This window comes from Nycticebus coucang, chromosome X, assembly GCF_027406575.1.
Source record: "Nycticebus coucang isolate mNycCou1 chromosome X, mNycCou1.pri, whole genome shotgun sequence".
Taxonomy (NCBI): domain Eukaryota; kingdom Metazoa; phylum Chordata; class Mammalia; order Primates; family Lorisidae; genus Nycticebus; species Nycticebus coucang.
The window spans coordinates 160,798,456-160,807,547 of record NC_069804.1 but is presented as its reverse complement, the minus strand read 5'-3'; the positions used below and the strand labels follow the sequence as shown (position 1 = coordinate 160,807,547).

Genomic DNA, 9,092 nt, shown 5'->3' with positions numbered 1-9,092 from the left:
ATCACACAGGCAAAAAATTCGTAGCCCCCACTTTTCAGGCTGAAATACTATTCTGGGGGTTGGGGAATTGGTAAGGTACTGAGGGGTTAGGTGAGCAGATGGCAGCGACATTTAAGGTATTATTAACCTGACTCCATATCAGAACATCTTCTTAAGATTGTAGTGAGAGTCTAGTAGTGAATCTTTGTCATAATTCACATAAGTCTTGCAGGGACCAGTTCCACTGGCCCCCAGGTGATAGAGAAGTTGCTCCACTGTGTGGTGTCTTCACCCAGCCTGGATCTTTATGGAGAAGTACGTGAGTTAGGGTAACCATGGTCTCAGAAAGCCAGGAGACAGGAATTGCTGCTAGAGGTATTTCTAGGCACTATTTCAAATCCCATAGATCAGGGAGAAGGTTGCATTTTTGTTTTCTGTGACAGCAAGGAAGTTTGGACCTGGATAAGTCTTTAGGAATGCAAGTGACATCACGGGGGAGTAGTTCCCATTTATGAGGACATTTTTAGTGCCAGGATCTGTGTTGTTCACCGTTTGTACCATCTCAATCCTTATGGCACGTCTTGGTAGAAGGTACCATCATCTCAAGTATATTCCTTGAAATTCCACAGGTAAGATGGGGATTCTGACTTGGAGTCCATGTGTCACTGACCTAGACCTCATGCCATGAACCACTAGTTTCTGCTAATTCTCCAAATTAGGTGATGATTTCAGCAGGCAGAGAAGGCCTGAACTTTGGGACCATTTTCGAGCTGAAGGTAGCTGCTCTTCCCCAGCACAGAATTCAAGGCCTCCTTCAACTCCTCACCTCCTTGCCTCCACCTCAAAGCTTAGATTACACTCAGCCGGTGTCCCTAATTATAAAATCATCTTGTCTTCAAAATTCACTTTCTCCCAGACCTTATCTGGTTAGAAGAAGTCCCTAACAAGTGAATGACTTTGAAATATGAGTGAGTAAAAGAGCTAATATTTCATTTTAAGAGAGTTATGGAGTTGTCCCAAAGAACTCAATTTAGTGATAACAGTGAGACAGCATGGAAGGCCAGCAGAAAGATGTTGGAGCGCACGCCTGTGTATGTCTACGTGTGTGCCTCTCCATGCCCTACCTGGGCAGCCATCATTATTCCTTAAAGGCACTTTTATATAGAAGGGACAGACATTGATTAAAAATGTATCTTTGAGCTGCCATTGAATAACCCAAGAGGGAGTACACTGACCACAGTTGGAATTCACTGGGGAGAGGCCTACCAATGACAGAGACATCCAGGTGGGTTAGACCATTAGTGGGACTGGGAAGAACACATTTTGCTCCAAGTTCTCCCGTCCGGACTATTGACTACTTTCCTCTAGCTACATGCGGGGTTTAGAAGATCTGCCAATCCCCTCCTCCCTGCTTTTCTGGGGCCTGGTGCGATAAGACTAACAGTGAAGCTGAAGACACACACTTGAAAACCCCAGACTCATCAAGCTCCCCACTTTAATGACCACAAAGCCCATTTAGTGACTCTGGTAGGTCTTATGCTAAGCAATTAGCGTCCATCATCTCCTTTCATGCTTACAGTAATCCGGAGAGCCAGGTGCTAGGCTATTTCTCAAAGAAGTTAACTGCCTAAGGACACACAGCTAGTGAATTTCAGAGCCAATATGGGAGTCCACTTGTGTCTGATTCCACGGCTTATTTGCTCCTAGCTACATAGTGCTTTGGGTTGTCATGAGACTTATTGTGTATGGAAGGGAACAGAGAAGATGAAAGGATTTTTAAACATTTAAAAATACGTATCAGGTTTGTCGCCCATAGCTCAGTGCTTACGGCGCCGGCCACATACACCAGGGCTGGTAGGTTCGAACCCTGCCCAGGCCTGCTAAACAGCAATGACAACTACAAAAAAAAAAAAATAGCTGGGTGTTGTGGTGGGTGCCTGCAGTACCAGCTACTTGGGTGGCTGAGGCAGGAGAATTGCTTAAGCCCAAGAGTTTGAAGTTGCTGTGAGCTGTGATGCCACAGCATTCTACCGAGGGCCACATAGTGAGACTCCATCTCAAAAAAATAATAAAAAATAAAAACATTTTTCAATTACTAAGATTTTTTAAAATAAAAGCAATAGAAGAAATCCACTTTATGTTTGCCATCTAAACCCAGAAATCTTTAATATTTTGTTGTGGGCTGGGTGTGGTGGCTCACTCCTGTAATCCTGGCACTCTGGGAGGCCAAGCAGGAGGATTGCTTGAGCTCAGGAGTTTGAGACCAGCCTAAGTAAGAAGGAGATCCCATTTCTACTAAAAACAGAAAAAATAGCAGGGCATTGTGGTAGGCGCTTATAGTTCCAGCTGCTTGGGAGGCTGAGGCAGGAGGATCATTCGAGGTTTCTGTGAGCTGGGCTGATGCCATGGAACATTAGTAGCCTGGATGACAGAGTGAGACTCCATCTCCCCCCACAAAAAATGTTATTGTGTTATCCTCCAGTCCTTCCTTTGCAGAGTTATAATTATTTATATATGTATTTTCATAAACTCTTCTGTGTATGCAATTTTTAATTTTTTCCACTAAACATAATACAGAATCTCCTGGTTATTATTTTATTTTTATAATCTGCATTTTTCATTTCTTTAAAAAATGGCATTGTGTTCTTTCTGATTATAAAAGCCGTTTTTTTCCTTACTAAAGAGAACCCAAAATTTCTAAATGCCTAAAAAAGGGACTAAAGAATAAACTTTAATTTCCCCATACCAAGAGAACCACTTCAAAGCTCTTTCTCATTTTTAAGATACTTAAAATATTTTAGTATATTTCCTTTTAGTGTTGTTTTCTTTATACCTGCATATATTTTTCTTTCAGCAAAATTGGGATCATAGTATTCATACAATATTTCGATCATGCTTTTTAGACTTCTAGTATTAGAAACAGTTTCTTTTGCCATTAACTCACCATTTTTAATTGTTATGTGACATTATAGCATATAAAGAACCATCATTTATCTAACTCATTAATTTTGAACTTTCAGTTTCCTTGCCGGTTTTTCATTTTTGAAAGTGCTGTCTCAATAAGCACTTTTGCAAATAAGCTTCTTGCCAAATTTCTGATTATTACTTTAGGATACGTTCCTAGAGAATGAGTTATTGGGCCGAAGCCATGAACTTTGAAAAGACACTTTATAGATATTGCTAAATTGCTTCCAGGAGTGGTCACCTCAGTTTATTTTCCCATCTGCAAGATATAAGGGGATATAAGGAGACCTGTTCATGACCACAGATATTTAGTAGATGTACACTAGATTATTCATGTATTTGTCTACTCTTTTCAGTCAATTCTTTTTTCTTTTTTTTTTGAGACAGAGTCTCAAGCTGTCACCCTGGGCTGTTGTGTCACAGCTCACAGCAACCTCCAACTCTTGGGCCTAAGTGTTCCTCTTGCTTCAGTTTTTCTATTTTTAGTAGAAATGTTGTCTCACTTCTGCTCAGGCTGGTCTTGAACTGGTGAGCTCAAGCAATCCACCCGCCTCACCTACCAGAGTGCTAGGATTACTTGGCGGGAACTACTGTGTCCGGCCTATTTCCAGTCTATTCTTGATATAAATAAAGCTGTCACAAACATCTCTGGAGCCTGGTGGGGGAGACTCCAGACTTGGATTGAATTTCTATTTCACCTAATAGCTGTGTAGGACCTTGTGCATTTGAATCTCAGTTTCATTATCTGTAAAACGTACAAATAATGAGTGCCTCAAACAATTGTGAATGGAGTGATTAATTACTGCATTGAATCAAAAATTTATATAATGGCATTGTTCTTTGTATTTCAATTTTCCTTGGTTTGCCATTTAATAAAATTATTTGATCTATAATCAGTTTTGATTATAGTATTGCTAAGCTTTTTTCAGCTCTGAGATTCTATAAATTAAAATGGAGAAAGTTGTAGAAATCGCAGACAAAATTAACCTTCCGATATTTCCTTGTTATGTTTTGGCTCTTGAAATGTGATTAAGAGAGTTTCTTAAAAGGCAGAGTGCAGGTGGAATACGTGGGTTCACTTATTGTATCATGTGAAATCATTTTCATTTTTCTGAACTCCTGGGTGAAGAATGGAAAGAAATCAATGTAGGAACCTCAAATATAACAAAGATAAATTGCCCTTTACTCATATTCCAATTCTTTGTAAAACTTCGTTTATCTCATTTCTCCTCTTTAGCCACTTTCCATAAAACGATTTAAATAAAATTCACAGAAAACAAGTTCTTTGTGTAGGCAATATATGTGTTAGTCACTGAATGCCTAGGTAGAGTGCAACAGAAGCCTGGGGAAGTGGTAATTGTTCCTTAACAAGACAGTCTCGGGGCTCGGTGCCTGTAGCTCAAGTGGCTAAGGCGCCAGCCACATACATCTGAGCTGGTGGGTTCAAATCCATCCTGGGCCCGCCAAAACAATGATGGCTGCAACCAAAAAATAGCCCAGCATTGTGGTAGGTGCCTGGAAGAATCACTTGAGCCCAGGAGCTGGAGGTTGCTGTGAGCTGTGATGCCACAGCACTCTGCCCAGGACAACACTTTGAGGCTCTGTCTCAAAAAAAAAAAAAAAAACCCGAAAAACAAGACAGTCTCGGGAGCTCCCTAAAGCACCAAACCTGCTTCCACAAGGAGGCTCTTCCCCTTTCCTGGCCTCCCATTTTTTTTTTTTCTTTTTTAATGTCACCCTCAGTAGAGTACCATGGCATCACAGCTCATAGCAACCTCAAACTCTTGGGCTCAAGCAATTCTCTTGCTTCAGCCTCCCAAGTAGCTGGGACTACAGGCACCTGCCATAATGCCCGGCTATTTTTTAGTTGTAGTTGTCATTGTTGTTTGGCAAGCCCGTGCCAGCCCCCGTGTATGCGGCTGGTGCCCTAACCACTGAGCTACAGGTGGCCTCCCATTAAAGGATACTTCCCAAGACGCTTATTGCCTCTGAACCCAAGGAAGCATGAAGATGGTTTAATCCCATGTGTGCCAAACCTGGCTGTGCATCCAAATCACCTGGGTCAGGGAATGTGTATTTGTGTGAGAGAAAATACAGATCCCCAGGACCAACTGTCCAGATATTCATGGGTGGGAAGGGACCTGCAAGTGCATTTCCAACAGTTTTCTGGGTGATTCAATGCAACAGATCCATGGACCAGCACTCAGTAACTATTGACAAATCACAAATTTTACAGATGAGGAAAGCGAGTACAAGAAAGCCTGAATGGACTTGCTCAAGGTCACATAGTTGTGCCTCCAGTGAAGATTAAAACAACTCTTTGTTTTTTCCAACTGGATGATGAATGAAGCAGCTATAAAATAGTCAAACCTCAAGTGGGATGCTGCAACCAGAAACAGAGCCTCCCAGGAGAGACAAAACCAGAGAAGTCTGACATGGGAAAGGAGGGAGAAACAAAATGTTTATTTAACATTTCACTTTGAAACAATCTGAACTTTTTTCCCCCAAAATTTTGCTCATTTGGATGACCGGCCTAAATTCTGTTTTGGCTAACTTTCTTCATCCCACTTGGAACTTCATGGGTTTTATATACTGTTATGGGGCAGAGAAACTTTTGGCAATAATTGTTTGGCAACATCTGATATCAGTGGAATATCTGTTTATTTATTTATTTTGAGACAGAGTCTCACTTTGTCACCGTCTGTAGAGTACTATGGCGTCACAGCTCACAGCAACCTCAAACTCCTGGGCTCAAGCGATTCTCTTGCCTCAGCCTCCTGAGAAGCTGGGACTATAAGCGCCCAAAACAATACCCGGCTAGTTTTTTTTTATTTTTAAACTGATAAGAACAGATGCTACACTTGATCTTAGCCAAAAGGCTGGAAGTGATAGTTTTTCTATTTTTAGTAAAGACGGGGTCTCGCTCTGGCTCAGGCTGATCTTGAACTCCTTAGCTCAAGCAATCCACCCACCTAGGCCTCCCAGAGTGCTAGGATTACAGGAGTGAGGCCCTGCTCCTGACCCTTGGAATAGTTATTAAAATGACATGGTGACTAAATGCGATGTGGTATCCTGAATTGAATCCTGGAGTAGAAAAAGATGTTAATGGAAAAACCAGCGAAATCTGTAAAAAGTAGGTAGTTTAATTAATAGTAATGTACCAATGTTAATTTCTAGTTTTGACAAGTGTACCATTGTTATGCAACATGTTAACATTAGAGGGAACTGGATGACAGGCATACAGGAACTCTGAAACTTCTCTATAACTATAAAATTATTACCCAAAATGTTATTTAAAAAATAGTCTTAATGGCTCGGCGCCTGTAGCTCAAGCGGCTAAGGTGCCAGCCACATACACCAGAGCTGGCAGGTTCAAATCCGACCTGGCAGGTTCAAATCCGACCTGGGCTTGCCAAGCAACAATGACAACTATAACCAAAAAATAGCCGGACGTTGTGGCAGACACATATACTCCCAGCTACTTGGGAGGCTAAGGCAAGAGAATCGCTTAAGCCCAAGAGTTTGAGGTTGCTGTGAGCAATGACGCCGTGGCACTCTACCCAGGGCGACAGCTTGAGACTCTGTCTCAAAATAAATAAATAACTAACTAAATAAATAAATAAATAAAAGTGTTAAGTAAAACCAAACCAAAGCAGTCAATGAAACAAAGACAAACTGCTAATTAAAGTACTGATTCCTTCATATTCTGAGGGAAAATTCATTAGGGAGATGACTGCTTGATTTTCATTGAAAAGCTACTTAGGAGAAAATAGTCTCTGATCCCAGAAGATAACCTGGCCAAATTGGAGGGAGGGTAATTTCAGGAGAATCAAATGGTGATTTTCTTCTTTTATAGCACATTCCATTTGGGTACTTTTCATTGAGGTAACTGTTTACCATTCATGCCATAAACAAAAAGTGGAATTACTTCATAATGGGGTCTGTAGACAGTAGGCTAAAATGGATATGGAGCTTAATCTGAAAGATGGTTATGTTACTTATATGTGTATTTTTTTTTCTTTTTGAGACAGAGCCTCAAGCTGTCACCCTGGGTAGAGTGCTGTGGCATCACAGCTCACAACAACCTCCAACTCCTGGGCTCAAGTGACTCTTCTGCCTCGGCCTCCCAAGTAGGTGGGACTATAGGCACCCGCCACAACACCCGCTATTTTTTGGTTGCAGCTGTCATTGTTGTTCGGCGGGCCCGGGCTAGATTTGAACCTGCCAGCTCAGGTGTATGTGGCTGGCGCCTTAGGTGCTTGAGCCACAGGTGCTGAGCCTATATGTTATTTTTATAGTCATAATTTGGAAAGGTTCTGCCACCCAAGTCTTTTCCCTAAAGAGATGGCTTCTGGGGGGAGAGAAGATGGCAGACTGAAGCCAGCTTTCAACAGAGGCTCCCGTCCAGAAGGAGAGTTAAGGGACAGGAATTTAGTAAGTATCCTGGTGGATTTGAGCCGCACCAAGAGAGAAGGTTGAAGAACGCACATCAACACCGCTGAGGCAAGCTGTGATCACAAGGACGCAAACAAAAGGTACAAAATCCACCACCAAGCGGACGGGAGTCCCCCTCCCCCATGAGACTGGCTCAAGAGCCCTACAATTAAACAAACGGGCAGAAATTAAAGGCCCTCCCACTACACTCCATGGGAGAGACCTTCTAAAAACTGGACCTACCTCCCCTACTAGGGAGCCATGGCATTCTCCTGGCATGCATAAAACTGTATAAAACTTTAAAAATCCTTTGCTGACAACCCTGAATCCCCAACACTTCCCTCCTGCTCACTGAGGTCTGGAGGCCTGTCCCCCAGGAGTTCGGATTCTTGGGTGATTTCTCAAGGGGAGTGGACAGTCCCCGAGCTGCAACTGGTCAGCACTGACTCTGAGGAACGCGAGTGTGGAGAGGGCACCGGGCTGAGGGGGAGTCACGCCTCGGGGGCACTTCCCTGCAGTGCGGTGCAGCAGCCCTCCCCGTGCATCAATAAGGCCAGGCATAAAACTGAATGAAGCTCTAGCTTCCCCACTGAGCTCTCAGCACTCTACCCCACTCTCACTTAGGGTCTGGGGGCCTGTCCCTCACGAGTTCGGATCCTTGGGTGATTTCTCGAAGGGAGTGCACAGTGCCCGAGCCGCGACTGGTCAGCGCTGACTCTGAGACACGCGAGTGAGGAGAGGGCACTCGAGGAGAGGGCACTCGGCTGAGGAAGAGTCATGCCTTGGCGGCACTTCCCTGCAGTGCGGTGCAGCAGCCCTCCCTGGGCAACAATACGGCCAGGCATAAAACTGAATGAAACTCTAGCTTCCCCTCACTCTCACTCGGGAGTCTGGGGGCCTGCCCTCCAGGAGTCCGGATTCTTGGGAGCTCTCTCAAGGGGTGTGGACAGAGCATAAACTGCGGCCGCTCAGTGCTGACTCTGGGGCGCGAGACAGAGGAGAAAAGGGTCGGCTGGGTGCCCACACCAGAGCGGCAGTTCCTGGAGGCAAATCAACAGCCGTTTTTTCTTTTTTTTTTTTTTTTTTAATTTGGCCGGGGCTGGGTTTGAACCCGCCACCTCCGGCATATGGGACCGGCGCCCTACCCGCTGAGCCACAGGCGCCACCCCAGCCATTTTTTCTTTAACAGCAAAACGGCTCACTTCTGGATATTCTCAAGCCACACCCCCTGTCTCCCTGGGCAACCAGAGGAGGCCACCAGTGAGCAAAGGATTTACCTGACACTGCTCACAAACCCGGGAAACTTCCAGGGCAGGGCCGACACAGAGAGGTAATTGGACACAAACCTCCAGCAGCAAAGACGTTTGAACTCAGAACAGCCCGTCTTCTATAGGCAATTTTAGCAGAAACAGAGACAGAACCCTGCAAAGTTGTCTGTTCTGCTCTGTTCTGTTAGCAACATCAATCAGGGATGGGGCTAAGCCTGAGTGAACCTGCATCAAGCACTCAAAGATGCCAGGCCCCATCACCTCCTGCTAAATAGCGGCAGACTGCAGGGGCCTGGCAGACTTCCTTGCAATTCAGGCAGGTGCAAACCCCTGGAGTATCTGTTCACTACAGGCAAGTGGGTTAGCCATCTGCATAGATACCAGTGACTGGGTCCAACGGAGGGGCAAAGTGGGGTAGGAGACATCAACCTTCCCAGACTGATCTAT

At 44.2% G+C, this 9,092-nt stretch overlaps 1 pseudogene; it reads right to left on the bottom strand.

The window, feature by feature from the left end:
- Window positions 1-5,696: 5,696 nt before the first annotated feature.
- Window positions 5,697-5,833, bottom strand: LOC128578571 (uncharacterized; annotated as a pseudogene).
- Window positions 5,834-9,092: the final 3,259 nt, after the last annotated feature.